We start from the raw sequence: 17,358 nt of genomic DNA, 5'->3' as shown, positions 1-17,358 counted from the left end.
GAGTGCGCCGAGTCATACGGCAGCAACTCCTTTTTTGCGCGTGGATAATAGCCCCAGCAGACGTGTCCTTCAGAGAACGTTAATCTGAGGTCTAAAAACTGTAAAAGCGAAACGTCGGGCAGTTCATGGGTAAAAGTCAAACCAAGACCATGTCCGTTAAAAGTATCTAAAACTTCACCTACTGTAGAGAGGTAGGTGAAGGTCTTCTGCTTTTTTAAAAGTACTAAAAAATCGTCTACATACCTAAAAACCTTCAAAACTGTCCCGCTCTCCTTAAAAGTCTGCTCCAGCCGCTTATCTACCTTAGCTAAAAAAATATCGCACAGAATAGGAGCTACGCAAGACCCTATACAGATGCCATTTCGCTGCAAGAAAGGCTGGTCGTTAAAAACAATAAAAGTAGCATTCAAGTAAAACTGCAAAAGTGCTAAAAAGTTATCTACAGACAAGCCTGCTGAGTTCTGGAACGACACGTCGCCGTTTTCTTCAATGCATTCCTTAACAGACAGTAGAATTTGATCTTTAGGCACGGAATAAAAAAGGTCTTGTATGTCTATGGAAAAACCAAAGCCAATGTCTTCATTAGACTTAACAAACTGTGCTACATCGACTGACTTTTTGGTAAGAAAGGGATCGTCCAAGACAAGGCATTTTAGCTTCTTTAGCAAGAACTGGCTGACGTTTACCTGCCACGATCCCTGTTCACTAACAATTGTCCTGAACGGAATCTCCGGTTTGTGGGTCTTAGCTGTGAAAAAAGGGTTTAGGCTGTTTCCCCTGCTATTAGTAATGTCCCTGGCGAGTGCATTCAGATTTAACCTCTCACAAAGTTCGGTGAACTTCGTCTTAATTCTCACTTCCCTTTTTTTGACAGGGACAAAGTTCTTATGTACTGCTACCTGCGCTTTCTCACTGTAAAGTCCCTGCGCTAAAACAACAAACCCGCCCTCCTTATCCGCTTGTACAAGCATCAGGTTCTTGCTCTTAAAGCCTGCCGCAATAATTTTTGTGGCCTGAGACATAGACGAAAAAGCTGTTAGGAACTTGATTCCGCTGAGCTGCTGCAGATATTAAGCCCCCCGACGACCGCCTCGATTAAACGTCGTCCGCCGGAGTAGGCACCGGCACGGTGAACTGGAAGCACTGGGCTTTCGTTGGTCTGGTTGATGGCGGAGGAAGATCTGTGGTTGTCCTGGGGGTTGCCATGGTTGTCCTGGACGTTCGGAGGCGCGCCACCGGGGCTCGGTCTCAGCAGGACCTCCGGACGCGCTCGGGGCGGAACCGAAGGCCCACCAAGGGCTCAGGAACGACTACTCTTACGGGCAGAGTCTCCTAAAACGACGTAGATTATTAGTACGTGGGGTGAGAAGAGGCCTGAGCGAACAGAAGGCGAAGCATCGGTCTCTCCACGTGTGTAGGGTGGGGTGAGTTGTTCCCGTGGAGAGAGCGCCTGCGGTTTCGCCGCAAGTGATGGACTAGTAACGCCAGAGCAAGTTTCTGTCGCGCGGATAACACCCTAGCCATGTTTCAAGTATAGTAGCCGCAATGCCGTGGATGGAACGAAACGGAGGAGGCGACGCAGGAAAGGCGCGAACGGAATTCAAACTGCCCGCGTGTCGACGATCGGCGCGCGAGGTAGCGGCCGCTCGAGGCGCATCGAAGTATACAGTATTGTGCGTTTTTATAGCTGACACATTCAAAAATTTCCCCGCCTCAACCGCTGGCTCATTTGCGGTGAAACTGCACACAGAGCTTGCGTATTATGGTAACTTTCGTATCGTAGCAAGTTTGACAACTTATGGTGTCTTCGGCTGAGCCGCACTGCCTGCGTGCCGGTGCTTAGGAAGTGACGTCAAATACTACACTAGTGGCACGTCCACTTGCACCTCAGCCGAACGTGCGAAACATTCGCAGAGTGCCGTTGCTCTTTCTGCCCTCTGTTCACCGTGGCCTTTGAGACTCTCACAGAACTCACAGAGTCTCAGAGGCCACCTTTACGAGCGGTCGACGCCGACTGCTGTTAGCAATTTGTACAGTTATGGTGTCTTCGGCTGAGCCGCACTGCCTGCGTGCCGGTGCTTAGGAAGTGACGTCAAATACTACACGAGTGGCACGTCCACTTGCACCCCAGCCGAACGTGCGAAACATTCACTGAGTGCCGTTGCTCTTTCTGCCCTCTGTTCACCGTGGCCTCTGAGACTCGAACAGATGTCAGAGGCCATTTTTACGAGCTGCCTACGCCGACTGCAGTCAGCAATTTGTACAGTTAGCAACAACCCCCTCAGTAACAGCGCACAGGACCGGCGCTCATAACAACGGTGGGCAATGCGGGAACCACGACCATGCTCATGAAATACTGCGACTGTGCTTGTGCAGGTTTGTCAGACACACCACGGCGTTATGCTTGCTGGTTTTGACGCATACGCTTTAGAGCAGCTATAGTGACTTCCGAAAATATCTGCCGACGATTCTCAATCCAATCTCAGCTCCCCACATTGTCACTGTATTGATATATCTTTTAACCTACGCTCACGCTGACAAAAAGTATGATATCATAAAGTGCAGGCGTGCCAGATGAACCGCATTTGCCGTTCGCCGCACTAAAAATATTGACGAACCTTTAATTTTTTCAAACGGTCAAGGCACAGCCGGCCGGTGGCTGCATGATTGCAGCGCGAATAAATGCATCGCAATCGCTACAATATTGAACATTTCTTTAAAATATGCCCACTTGTGATGCTTCGCGTTTTTTCTTCTTCGTCGATGCTTCCTATCGGCCACTGTGTAGTGATATTGTCTACGCCAGCAGCATCGGCGCGCGCTCGTGTCGTGCTCGTCCCAGCCGAACGCAAGGCACTGCACGAGTGGCATCCACCGCATTAGTGGGTGGTAAACTCTACGAGTGCCGTCAACCGAAGAGATACATAGTCTGATTTTGTATTTAAATATTAGGCCTCACCCAAACGGGCAAGGCCTCACAAAAATTGGCCTATAGGCTCATTGGAGTGTCCCTCCCCACGGTAATCTTTAGTAAAAGGCGAAAGATTAGTACGTGGATTTGAGGAGAGACCTGAGCGATGATCCTAAACTGCTGAGGACGAGAGGTGGTTCAGTACGAACAACTTACAAGGATTAGTGTTGGGTTCAAACATAACACTAATATTTGTTAGAAGCAAAATCCTCTAGGGTTTTGTTTTGAAGAGAGACACGAATATCTTCTTCTAAATAGATTCTTTAGTTGAAATTACCGTTCTATTGCTTATAACCCGTGCCTGCTTTGTTTAACGTGCTAAAATACAGGTATGTTTGGCCACTCAACGCACATAATCTCGATTCCAGCGCGTTGCTCTGCTGATTTTTTTTTTTTAAAACGTGCTGGTGTGACGTTGGGTTTCACTAATTTCACCTATGTTTAAAAATAAGTAATTTATTTCATGCACATTTTGAGTAGAGTATCATAAGTGCTTTATTTTAAACACTACAGTGCGGCGCGGCTGCATCTGCGGACGCATGGCCGGCATGGCGGACGCGGTATTTCTCGACCAGCCATGCGACCAGCACCTGCTCTCTCTCGACTCGCGAGTCCTGCCGCAGCGCCACCGCGCATACGCATTCACGCTGCACTGGAATAGACAAGCGCGCACGTCTGCATACTGAAATGTCTCGCTTTGCTTGTAAGTTGCCGGCGTTTCTTCCGCTCGTGCGCCTGTGTGCAACCTAAGTGCAGAGTTGTTGACGGGCCGCATGCGGACTACGGAGTGCGCCTAAGTAGTACGCCAAGTAGCGAGGTAAGTATGTATGCTTTTTCTGCCTAACTTAACTAATCGTTACCTTGCCTATATTAATGTCTAATGAAACTTTTTCTAATCGCAACTCACGGAACCAAGTTTCGGGGGAATTTTACTACGTGTTGACTAGCGGCGTTTGGAGCTTCCCCGTGTTGCGCCGCGGGAAGCTTCCTTTGTGTGCCGAACAGTTTAGTTTCACAGTGTGCATGGTACTATCGCGCTCAGTACGAGCTACATACACCGCGCGAGCGTGTGGCTGGGCGCTCGGCACGGTTGTATGTACAGCGCCGGGCCGTGTTTTCTAACTATCTGGACTCTGGAGAGGGTGTAGCTGTTCCGTCAAGCGCGCTGTAACCCCTTGGCCCCGTTTATCTGAAGGGCACATCATTTTTTTCTTGTTCACTTTGTTTTCACTGGGGAAGAAACTGCAAGATCATGCAGCGCCTTTTCCACCGGCGGGGCACTGCGTGCGGAAGTTGGTTATCACAGACTGAGTGCTTCCATCATCCGCGAATGGCTGTGCGTTTAGACATGATATCAGCACTGTCAGAGAGCGTTAGCGTCCAGCGTAAATGCAGAAGCAGCCGCGACGTGGGCAACGCAGTGTTTTCAACAGAGCGTTTGCATGGTCCGGGTGCTAATGCGACAAAGCTTTGCCGTTGCTACCACCGCCGTTCTCCATTGTAGCAACATTTCGCATTTGGCCATAGCAACCTACTTTGTTCACTTGTGGCAACATCTGGGACCACGCGTCGGGTCGCCTTCACAAACTTCCCTCATGTGTAATTGCTCCAGAACACACCGCGCCTTCTTAAGGTGTGTTAAATGATATCGAAATTTTACAGTGCTCTATAACTAAGGGCCGATCATTACAGGCATTACGAGAATACATTAGTCCCCAGTCAGGTCATGCAAAGTAGCACCAGGAGAGACGTTTCCAAGGTGCGTGATCGCAAGGTCTTGTGAAGGGTATTGTTAACCATGGTAATTAATTGGCGTTCCGAAGGGTCGTGTGCTCACTGAAAGATGTATTCAGTCTGAATGAAAAAGTTGTTGTTGTTAGCCTATCAAAAGATGGCACATACCCACACTGGTGGATCGGCCAAGAATGGGGTGGCTATTCACCTGAACGCAGTTAACAAAAAGGAAAAGCACGTGGGAGCGCAACACCGGTGAATTTTTCGTCATGATCAGAAAAGGGAAGAATGTTTTGATTTTAAAATTTTAAGAATAATAATAGAGGGATTAAATATTAATGATTTAGTCAAAATGTAATAATTGATAGAAAAGAAAAGGTTGAAACACTTAGCAAGGCAGTCGGTGAGATTCTATCAGGAAATTTAGAACGGCGGTACAAACAGATCTGTGGCTGAACCCAAATGTGGTGGCGCCAAATGATAGCAAGAGCGGGCTGCTCAAACTAAGGCCAAGATGCTGCAAGGGTTCCTCCAGCAACCGTTTTCTCAGAGAGTTGAATCGGCGACAATACAGCCAAAAATGTTCAATAGATTCAGGCTCACGGCAAAATGCACAAAGGGGAGAGAGCGCCAAACCCGACTTGTGTAAATAGAAATTTAGAGGGCGAATGCGGCAGCGCAGCCTCGTCAGTGATACTTCAAGCTGCCGAGAGCAACAAATTTTCCTGTTCCAATAATATTTAAGGTGCTCATAATCCGCCGATGTTAAAAGTGATGTCTTGCGTGCTTAAAAACGCACGTCGCCGAAATCTAGATGCTGTAATATAGGCTGTAGCCGGGATGATTGGCAACACGGGGCCGCTGAGGGAAGCCTTTGCGAGATTATCAGCAATCTCATTTACTGTCACACTGCTGTGACCGGGAACCCATACTAAATGAACAAGGCTCAAATGCGGAGGAAGTAGGGATAAGAAAGTTGATAAAATGGGACCGTCAACATGTGCAGCGAGGGACGAACACAAAGATAAAGAATCAGTAATTACTGCAACTGCTGTAATAGAGGGGTCTAGCTTGCGTAGAGCAAGTACAACTGCTAGAAACTCTGCTTGAAAAATAGAGGTGAAATCTGGAAGGCGCAGAGAAAAGGACCAGTCTAAATGCGAGAAAAATATTCCCACACCTGCTTTTTCATTGCATTGCGATGCATCAGTGGCTATTGCTATATCTGTAGGTAGGGTCCTCAGATGATCTTCTAGAAGACCATTTAGAATACTCGGTGGCAAAAGTTTTGCATTTTTTGGGTATATGTCGTCGAAAACAATGTGGATAGCGGGCCCATTGCGAAGCGCAGGAAGGATATCATAAATGTTTACATCTAAAGGCTGAAGTAATCTTTGCACAAACACTACCTGAGGGGAATTGAAACGAGACCAGGGGACACCAAAAAAGGAGGTCGGCTGAGAACAGAAAATGCTTTGGGAACGGTGGAAATGGGATTCATAGATCCTGAGGTAAGTTTGCACAGTTAAAAATTGAAGTCGTGATAAGAGAGACGGAATGCGGGCTTCAAGGTACAGCACATTGATAGCTACAAATTTTGGAAGGCCGAGGCACATGCGAAGTGCTTCCCTCTCTAAAAGGACGAAGTTTATATGTAGCCGAGCCTGAAAACAACACTGATCCAAATTCTAAAATTGGCCTGACATACATTATGTAGATCATTAATAGCGCGTCTCTGCGCATGCCGTACCGGTGATGACATAATCTCCGTAACATGCCCACGGCACGAGCCCCTTTCGCCGCGACATGGTCAATGTGAGGTCGCCAGGTGAGTTTGTTGTCATAAATGACCCCTAGGTATTTTAGGGATTGAACCTGCGGTATTACTTTTAACTGGCAAGTGAGAGAGACCACTACAGGAGTGAATAGAGGGAAAACAAGAGTGGCGCACTTACCAACATTTAACTTCAGGTGTAATGCGCTCAACCAGTGCTGAAGTGTATTCAAATATGACTGCAACAGACCATACAGAGAATGTATATCCGGCGCAGCAGCAAAAAATGCAATGTCGTCCGCATAGACGTAAGTGCGTACATGGCGGTGGAGAGGAATTGAGCTTAACAGAATATTAAAGAGCACAGGAGAAAGAACAGCTCCTTGCGGTACACCTCGCGTTTGTCTATACCTCTCTGAATGAACACCATTATGGACGCAAAAGAATTCTCTGTTATGAAGAAATGCAGATATCCATGCAACTATATAATCTGGAAATTGAAGAGACTGTAGCCTATGTATCAGGATGGAGTGTTCTACACTGTCGTAAGCTTTGGCGACATCTAACGTAACCAAAGCCGCGACCAGGCGTTGACGACGAGCAAGGAGAATTCTGCTCTCAAGATCAGCATGTACATTCCATATCGAACACCGTGGCCGGAAACCGAGTTAGCACGGGCTGAGTATACTTTTGCGGTCCACAATGGCTGACACCCGAATTAGTAACACCCTTTCTATCAACTTTACCACGTTTGATGTTAAAGAAATTGGCCTAATATTATCCAATTCATAGCCTCCACCCTGATTTTTAAGTAAAGGGATCACCTTGGACAGCTTCCACTCAGAAGGTATCCAAGCGTGTTTGAGAGAGTAGTTTATTAGGTGCAATAAGGAGTTGGGAGACTCTTCAAATAGAATCTTGAGCACCTTTGTGGTAACACCATCAGGACCAGGAGCAGCAGCTGGCAATCTCTGGACAACTTGTGAAAGCTCTGATAGATTTACTTGTGAGGCATTATCATTTGGCACGACTGGTGCAAACAACAATGGTTGCAAAGGTAGTAAAGACGAGAACCGCTTTTGCAGGCCTGTGGCTATTAATTCAACCGCCTGGATAGCTTCTACAGGTGACATAACTAATGACTGAAAGTTATGAGAGGACGTGAGCTGTTTCCTAGACTGTAGAAAACCGAATAGTGCACGTCGGTTGCCCGCCTTTGAAAGATAATCGAAGTGTTCTGAGTCATATTTTTCCTTTGCGCGAGAAACTGTGCGTTTAAAGGTGGCTGCAATAAATTTATAATCACTCCAGTTATTCGGACATTGGTTATGAAGAAGCTTTTTCCATGCTGCCTTCCTCCGCCTGTAATCTCTTGTACAGTCCGCATTCCACCAGTTAGAAGAATTCCCTTTTGTTGGCCTCACCAGGAACTCTGACTTTTTACGGCTTTCCTCAATAGCCAGACATATGCTTGCTGACTGGTGGACCTCGGCGATGTTAGACACTGGAGCAAGGGCAGAGCGCAATGCCGTCTGAAATCTGTCATAATTTACATGTGACCGCAACTGAGAAGACGCTGGAGTAACACGACATATGATATCAAAATGAATAGGTATATGATCACTCGAGGTGCCGCTATCAACTGTCGACCAATTCGTTACGCCAATTCCAGGACTAATGAACGTGAGATCTAAAACAGGTTGAGTGTGTGAGCGAAGATAAGTGGCCGATCCTGAATTTAAGCACATCAGGTTGTGATCAGAAACCCAGTCCCAAAGGCGCTTGCCGCATGTATTAGTCCTAAAACCCCAAGACACATGGTGAGAATTGAAGTCCCCAGCCACGAGAACTGGGTTTTTACAGTTTACGAGTAAAAAGTCCAGAGGTCTAACATCCTGGACTCCATTGGGGAAATAACAATTTGCTATTGAAAATGGAGAGCACCCAGGAAGTACAAAGTCTATTGCCAAAATCTCACAGTCAGGAGACATTTGTTGAAAAGATACCGCAGCCCTGTGGCAAAATTTTGAAGACTGCCTCTTGACTGGCGGTCTAGGCGAAATGAACGGTAATTTTTGATATGAAAATGTTTGTCGGTTGAAAGCCACGTTTCTTGCAGAATTATGACATCCAGATTAAGCTGAGTAGAAAGGCAGTGTAAATCTGTGGAAGCGGAAAAAATAGAGCGACAGTTCCACTGCAGAACTCGCAACGACGCTATGGTTGCGAAAGTCTAGCAGCAGCAACTGCCTGCTCCAAAATAGTATCCTTGCGTTTAGTGCCAAGCTGCTTCTTTGATTTGGGCTGGGTGCCCAGAGAAGACAACGAATGAGACATGGGGGACCCACTGCGCTTAAGAAGCCGCGCATCAGGCTCCACCATCTCGGAATCATACATTATATCAACATCTCTCGAAGTACCCGAGGTAGGTACAGCGGAAGGGACAGAAGTTTGTTCCTGGGGTTGTGATGCTACTGGAATTGGAGACCGGATAAGAGGAGAGGGAATTGCTGTCGAAAGAGGTGCCAAACTAGCGTGCACGGCATGTGTAATCTGAGTCGCTAGAACATTTGTAAGGCACTCTGACACACTTGCGACAATCTTTTCTACCATTTTAGACATCGAAGCCTCCACAGCAGCCGCAATTGCCTGGGACAGCGTTGAGTCTAACATGACACCTTGCCAAGCGGTCACACCGGCATAACCGTGGGCACGTTCTTTGACCTCTGAAATAGCGTCACTGCGCGAACAGCGTTTCCTGTCAATTATTTCCAGAATTTGAATTTCCTGAGCTCGAGAGGGACAATTTGAGTAGTTTGCAGAGTGAGCACCACCGCAAAGGCAACACTTCTCATTCTTCTCAGTGCAGGTGCTCGTTGAATGACCATCCCCACAGTTGCAACACCTCAAGTTAGATTTGCAACCGCCGGCGCTATGTCCATAGCGCCAGCAGTTGTTACACTGCAGAGGACGAGAAGATAATGGGTCTACCCGAAAAATTAGAGGCCATGCCTTGATTTCAGAGGGGCAGGAAGTGCCGGCAAAGGTAGCAATCACTGATTCAGTGGGCATCCGCACGTTGTTTACATCCCGGCTACAGCGGTGCACAGCAACAACACCTGCAGCCGACAGAAGCTCAAGAGTCTCTGCCGGAGACAGGGAAGAGTCTACGCCTCGTACAATACCTTTCGTGCACGCCAGATGTGAAGGGATGAAGGAACTTACCCGAAGGGTGGTAAAGGATGAGGAGTTTAGTAAATCTCTTACACAGGCAAGGTCTGGCGATCTGCACAGAATCCCGCTGCGTCCAAACTGGCGAACCTCTGAGATTGACTCATAATGAGAAGTCGCCGACTGGAGAGCAGCCCGAACAGCACCAGGGTTGTTCATCTTGATAGCACCACCATCCTTAGGCACCAGCGCGACAGGGATACTGCCGACACCACTGCGCAAAAAAGCTTCCAACGGTAGGAGATCAGTGGACAGAGAAGCCGACCCAGAGGGAACTCCCCTGGCCGGGAGACTGGGTGGACATAGCCCGGGCTTACTGCCTTACCGCGCAAAGACGCAGAGAGAAAATGCCACAATCAGCCACCCGAAACTTAGCCGATCGTTCCCAGCAGAGCAGAGCCGTCGGGGCAGCGATGAACAGGACGAACGCCACTGGGTCGAACGAGGACCTCGAGATGATTGAGTACGTGTGCCGGCGCCGTGCCTGCTTGCCGTGATTGTGAAAGCCAGAAATGAATTAAGATATCGATTATTGTGGAATAGGAGGTGTATCACGAGGTTAAATTGCATCAGTAGTAATCACTTGTATATACTGCTTTCTACCTTATGACCAATAACCGTTGACATCACGGCAATTGTTGGGGAGCAATTTCCCCGCCGATGCTGACAGCTTCGGTTGACAATTCGGGAAATAAGGCTTTCTCATTAAAATATATTTTTGGTATTTGAGTGAACTCCGAAGCTGCGTCAGTTTTTGGTTCTTTTATTTTTGTGTGACTGAGAATTTAAGCTACAGTCAGAAATGGCGTAGTTAAAGAAGTTATTAAAGATATAACATTGACAACTGTAAAATTTCTTAATTGAAATAGAAAGCAAACTACCATAAAGTAAAAATTCTCCCCAAAGTAAATATGTTGTACAATACGAATACTGTTTACCATTCCTTTAATATCACAATAGAATTAGGAAGAAACGCACGAGTTGTGCACTAAAATAAAAGCTACCAAATTGTAAAGAAATATTTGATTAGAAGCAAGTAGACGAGAACTACAACGCACACATAAAGCAATGTAGCAAATTCAATACAGCGAGCTGTTGGCGCCGAGAACTGCACTTTGAAAATAAAATCAGAAACTACAAAACCACGCACACCCAGAAAGGAAAAAAAAAAGCAGTCATCACTATTTAGTATCCTGTCATCGCCTCTTGAACGGCGACCACTTCCTGCATCCTCAACAGAAGCGACGCGTACAGATTCTTCATAAAATCTCCTTCATTTTGGATGTGCATCCATTCCTCTTCTACTGCGTTCCATAGCTCATCAGCGGATGATGACGCTGATATCAGGACACTGGTGACTAAACGGAAAATCACATTTACAAAAAAAAAATCACTTTTCAAGAAAGGCACAGCATACTTAAGGGTAGCAAACCTGATCACAAAGACAAAAGAGAAAGACATTACTAAGATCTTGGTTTGGTTTTGGTTTGGTTTTATGGGCGTTTAACGTCCCAAAGCGGCTCAGGCTATGAGAGACACCGTAGTGAAGGGCTCCGGGAATTTCAATCGCCTGGAGTTCTTTAACGTGCACTGACATCGCGCAGTACACACACACGCCTCTAGAATTTCGCCTCCATCGAACTGCGGCGGCCGGGATCGAACCCGCGTCTTTCGGGCCAGCAACCGAGCGAAATAACCACTCAGCCACCGCGGCGGCCATTGCTAAAATCTAAAAAGAAAAAATGACACCTTACACCCGAACTGTCGAATCATAAAAATACAACACAGCTTATAACTGAAAAAACGAAAATCATTTGCAAAATGTCCGGGAGTAGCAGACGATGCGCTCGGCCGGAAGCAAGAGTTGATTGCAGCGCCGCTAGTTCGCATGGGCGTCACTGGGACCACACTTTGCTTAGCTGCAAGAGGCGCTGGCTACATGTACCGTAGCATTATTAAGGTGAAAGCTTGAAAACTAAACATTTTGACAGATTTGCCTGTCTGGTTGGGTTTGAAGACTTATAATAAAGTGCACGTCTGCAACCAAAAACTAATTTTAACCCTACGTTTCGAAGCCGACTCGGCTCCTTCATCAGGGGTGACTGAGGGCAGTAGCTAGCGTCGTTTAGTACGCAGGGGAGGAGGGGGTCAAATGAGCGAAAGCTGTGATGCTAAGGGGGAGGGGGAGGAAAGGGGGGGGTTAAGGCTGCACTTTGGGGAGGTGGTCAATGGAGACTTTTTTTCGTTGAGTTGAAGAGCGAACTCCCTGGGCATATACTGGGGGCAGGTTTCCTTTCGTGCGGTTGATGTTGTTCGGGGTGGTTTGGATGTGCCAGGATTCCAGAAGGAGCCTTCTGTGGTAATTTGTTTCGGTTCCGAGGATGCTGGTTTCTTCGAAGTTGATTCTGTGGTCTGAGTCGTTGGAATGTTCGGCTACAGAATTGCGCTCTCTCGCGAAGTTGCGGTAAATTACGGTAAAAAAAAGTTATTGTGCTCAAGATGGCAGAAAACATGAGATGCAATTATATGTTCTAGCATTTTGCAGCAGGTGCACGTGAGAGATATTGGGTGATAGTTTTGGACTGAGGTTTTGTTTCCAGTTTTAAATATAGGTATGACTTTAGCTATTTTCCAGTCAGACGGCAGAATTCCTGTAGTTAGTGACTGCTGAAAAATATGGAATAAGAATTTACTACTCACTGAAATGGTATTTTTTAATATTTTAAAATTAATGCCATCAATACCAGCTGATCAATACCAATTGTTTTTTACTTTTATCACTTTTTGTGAATTGCGATATCGTATCTGAACCCACCTGTTTTTTGTGTTTTGCTGCACTTTACTGTTTTTTATTATTTATTTCTAACCTATTTTGCACAAACTTCTGTATTTGACCCTTCTTACACAATGCCTCTCCAGAGGCCTGTAAGGTATCTGTAAATAAATAAATAAATAAATGAAGTAGATAACTCAAGATTATTTATGAGACACATAATACCTTCCTCAGTTTTTTCAATGGCTTTCATGTAGCGGTAATCGAGATCGAGAACTTCAACCCTGCTGCCTCGGCTAGTTGGGTCGAAGAAGCAAACAATAAATGGCATGACAAACCACCCGCTGAACTGCTACACATCGCACAAATACCACTAACACAAATACACAAATACGTACTATGCTAACCCACAAACCACTCTCTAGAAGGGTGAGGGTGGGGGGGTAAAAAAAAAGGGAAGGGGGGGCAACCCACAAAGTTATGTGGTTGTGATCTAGTGCCTGAATGTGCATAAAACCCTGCAGTTGTCAGTAGGCTGTCGCGACTAGCGACAACCGGCCTCCTTCGATTTTAATGAAGCGTGTGTGCCACCTGCGAAGGAAGGCGGCCTCTCCCAGCGCAACTAGTTCACTGTTTAAGTGTTCGGCCATCTGACGGCGGAACCGCAGTAGGAGGGGATGCATGGCTCGCTGCGGGCACCTGCGCCAAGCAGCTAAACCACGCAACTGCCAAATCACACACAAGCAAGTCTCTGAACGCGTCTCGCCTATGCGAGCGAGCTAGCAGCCGGACGTTAAACATACTCGACAGCAATCGCCAGAACACGCGCACCACCACACACTCGAAGAGAGCGTGGTCGAGTGTCTCAACGCTCCGACACTGGGGGCAAGTGTTCGACGGTATAACTCCCCACACTGACAGGCGATCCGCGGTTGGCAAAACTCGCCAACCCCGGAGCCGCCCGAAATCACGTACATGAGCGGGCAGATGAGAGGAAGTAAGTTGCCGCCACCTAGCCGCTTGGCTTCGCCTGAGGTTCTCCACCGTCGGGCGGCTCACAGCCAGCGCTTCGCTAACACGGACCGGGGGCTTACGACAGATGTCTTCGTCTGGCCATGAGTCGCCTGAAAGCGCCTGAGACATAGGTATAATGTGCCGGCGGGTTCACGGCTCTCGGGCCTGAGTACTGGTGGTTCGGTTGAAAATGACGGAGGGAGATTCCCAAAAAATACTGCACCAAGTGGTGTCCTGCATATGCCTGGTTTTCTAACAATGCTAATATTTCACGTACTACAAGTACCTCACATACAGTGGTCGGGCAGGGAAGGCCCAAGCTGCCCATGCTTCGCGGTAAACGCGTCACCTGACGGGCCACGACCTCCGTCCTACCTTCCCACAGAAATGCGCCACACATTGAGGCAAATCTACGCATAAAACAGCCGGGGGGGGGGGGGGGGGGGGGGGCGATGTGCCCTACATAAAATAATGCCGATGACACACTTGTTTTTATAATAAAAACTCGCTCAGACAGGGAAAGCCTGAACCGAGAGGTAAAACGCTGCGCCGCTGTGCGGCGAAGTTCTACCCAAGTTCGCAGCGACACTTCTCCCGTGGGGAGAAAGGTCACGCCGAGGACCTTCATCGTTTCAGCCCAGTGTATGCCGCTCGGCAGTGTACCCGAGAACGGGCCCAACCGCATCTCTGTACAGCCGAAGGAAGGCGACGCAGCTGTCTGCATCGCGCAGAAAGAGCGACACGTCGTCCGCGTATGCCGACACCCGCAGCTGCCCCTGGGGAGAGAGAGGTAATCCCCTAATGGCGGGCGAGGCTATGATGCGGCTGAGGAGGGGTTCTAAACAAAGTACAAAAAGAGCCGGTGAAAGTGGGCACCTCTGCCGGGTGCCTCGTGTTACATTTATGTGGTCGCTGAGGGCTCTATTGATCGTCACCCTGACTTCAAGGTCGCTGTACAGGGCACGCAGCAAGTGTACGAATGGCTCCGGAAAGGAGAATTACGTGAGCACCGCGAAGAGTTACTCATGTTCCACACAATCAAACGCCTTTGCTTGGTCTACGGACACAAGGCAGCCGGCAATGCTGGTTCGCTGAGTATATAATAAAACACCTCTCATAAGAGAGAGTGCAGAAAAAATGGACCTTCCAGGAATGCTGCAAAACTGGGACTGGCCTATTATGTCGGGAAGTACCGCGCTGAGCTGTTTGGCCAGCTGGGTGGTGACTAGTTTATAGTCGGCGTTTAATAGTGTTACTGGGCGCCAAGCCCCGAGGTTGGAGCCCTGCCCATTTGCTTTTAGGAGGACAACCTGCTCGTCTGAAAATGACCGGGGGCGTCTGCCCGACTCTAAGCATTCATTAATCATCTCTAATAGGGAATCCTTAACTTGACGGAAAAACTTTTGATAAAAGGAGGTGGGAACGCCGTCGGGGCCTGGAGCCGAATTTGTCTTTAGCCCCCATAACAAGCTTTGCATCTCTTCCGCTGTTGCGGGCGCACACAACATGCTGTGTGCTTTAGGTTTCACTGATGGGAGGTCAGCACAAAAGGTGCGCAGCTCGCTCCAGAAGCTCGTCCCTGTGCTGTACTCCGTCTGTTGCGAAAAGTGACTCAAAATATGCTGTAAAGGTTTCCTCGATGTGACCCGGATCGGTGGTCTCTGAGCCGTCCTCCAAGGTCAAATGGTACGTGTGCCGTGGATTCGTCCGGCATGGTCTCCGCCCGTACGTGCCGGAGCACCGAGGGATCGGACACTGGCCTGCCCCTGGTCTGCGCTAGACTCGCGGCTCGTGATGACTGCCGCAAGAAGGTGTCATACCTCTCTTAGCTGATTTATGTAATCGAGCATTGCGAAGGTGAGGCTGCTGCCCTCGCCGTTGTCAGATGAGAAGGGGAGTTGGCACTATAAAGTTCCTCGTCCCAGGATCATACATAACCCATCAACTCATCATCATCCATCCGACACCCCCGGCAAGGCCCCCCCCCCCATTTACGGAGGGGGAGGGGGCGGCTGCCTCGCTATCCTCGTCTTCATCCGAGTTCGAGCTGTACGTGGTGTTGCTCAGGATGCTGCAGTCGCAGTTGGTAATGGCACTGCAGGACTCGCACCAGCGGCTCGCCTCGTCCTCGGACTGCACGGAGTCGTCCCCTGTGAGGGGAGAAGACGCACGCTGCGCGTCGCGCCGTTTGAGTTTCGCGGGCGCACGGCAGTGCGCGGAGCTGCTCTCGGACGGCGCGGCGGTCCCGCCGGCGGTAGTGTTCCTGTGTATGAGCATATACAGGAACCCTAGCCGGCAGTAGAGGATGCGAGGCGAGCGGGCATCAAGACACCCTAGCCGGCAGGACTGGTTCTCCCTCCCCGTCTACGCTTCCTCCGCGCCACGACGGTGAAGTTCTCGCCCGGCGTGGTGGTACGCTCGCTCTCCTAGTCCACGTGTTGCACGGGCTCAGGGAGGCTGACTGGTCCCTCGGTCTTGTGCTGGCTGCTCTCTGTAACTGCTGGGTCGCTGGACACCGCAGCCTGGGTGGCGGGAACAGGATCTAAGTTCCTTTCTGGCGCGACGGGAACGTGCGATGCAGGAGCGGCTTCGGCGGCAACCATCGTGCGCTTTGCAACAGACGCAAAGGTGCGCGTCTCGCATTTCGCGACAGCGTGGTCGCCGCCGCACTGGGGACAAGGCAGCTCGCACGTGGCGTGGCCGAACACGCCGCAGCGCGTGCACAAAGGTACGTCGCACGCCGCCCGCACGTGGTCGCGAGAACCACAGCGCCGGCAGACACGTGCAACACCCCCGTACTCGCACTGCACTGTGAACTCGGCCACCTGCAGGAAATTAGGCAGCGCGGTCTTCATCTCCATCCGCATACACCTGGTTCCACTCGGTACGCTGTCAAAGCCAGGCACGTATTCCAGGGCGATGTTCTCGACGGGTCCATACTGCTCCAGGGCTCCTCGTAGCTCCGAGACGGCGATGTCCACTGGGAAACCAAAAACTCGAACAATGGTGCTCAGCGTCCCGTGGTACGCAAAGCGCACTGCGGTGCCTCGCACCTTGATTACGGGGTTAGAGAGAAATCGCTGAACGGCTGGCTTGGACCTGAAAGGGACCTCAAATCGGCCACCTCCAAAGTCCTGCACACTGCTCAACTCATTCTTCGAAAATCTCGTCGCAAGCTCTTTGCAAATATCAACATTGCACACGCCTTGCGTCACACGGCCGAAAAACGTGTGCGGTCGAAGCCGCTGCACAGACTCAGTCCTTTCACATAAACACTGGGGTTCTGACAGGGCAAGCCTTCTAAAAATTTCCGCTCTGTGGTACGATCCTGCTTAGACTGTGGCAGTATAGTATATGGTTCAGCAAGGCCATCGTATTTGAAACGACTCGACCCAGTGCACAATTTAGGTTTACGCCTTTCAACTGGTGCTTACAGGACGTCACCTATAAACAGTCTTTATGTTGAAACCAACGAGCCGTCACTTACAGACAGAGGAGCCATGCTCACATGCTCGTGCATTCTAAAAATTCGTTCACTGCACAAACTTATTTCTTACCCCATCGCTACAGAGTGCCCATCTAGAGTACTCTTTAACAATAAGCCGCAAGCTACCCGTCCACTGCTCTTATGATTCGAAGACATGTGCCAGAACCTTGGCGTACTAGACATATTGCCAAGCATTTCTCGAAGGCGAAGTCCACTTCCGCCATGGTACAACTTTCCGGAAATCTGTGATCTCACTCTTACAGACTTCCGTAAAAAACAAATTCCACATGAACATTTCATACAATATTCCTTACACTTGGAAGAAAAATACAGTAATTACGCAGCCTTTTATGCAGACGGTTTAAAAACAGACG

At 48.9% G+C, this 17,358-nt stretch overlaps 1 long non-coding RNA gene and 1 other non-coding gene across 2 annotated transcripts in view; one reads left to right on the top strand and one right to left on the bottom strand.

Annotated features, from left to right (window-relative positions):
• Positions 1-2,952: 2,952 nt before the first annotated feature.
• LOC144122265 (U5 spliceosomal RNA) lies at positions 2,953-3,078 on the bottom strand. Its single transcript, XR_013312872.1, has one exon. It is a non-coding gene; the product is annotated as a U5 spliceosomal RNA (small nuclear RNA).
• A 457-nt stretch (positions 3,079-3,535) lies between these two features.
• Positions 3,536-17,358, top strand: part of LOC144121032 (uncharacterized) — a 137,187-nt gene continuing 123,364 nt past the window's right edge. The window contains exon 1 of the long non-coding RNA XR_013312514.1: positions 3,536-3,788. This is a non-coding gene — a long non-coding RNA (uncharacterized LOC144121032). The remainder of the gene's footprint in view (positions 3,789-17,358) is intronic.

This window comes from Amblyomma americanum, chromosome 2 (genome assembly GCF_052857255.1).
Source record: "Amblyomma americanum isolate KBUSLIRL-KWMA chromosome 2, ASM5285725v1, whole genome shotgun sequence".
Classification (NCBI taxonomy): Eukaryota; Metazoa; Arthropoda; class Arachnida; order Ixodida; family Ixodidae; genus Amblyomma; species Amblyomma americanum.
This window is presented reverse-complemented; position numbering and strand designations above follow the sequence as displayed.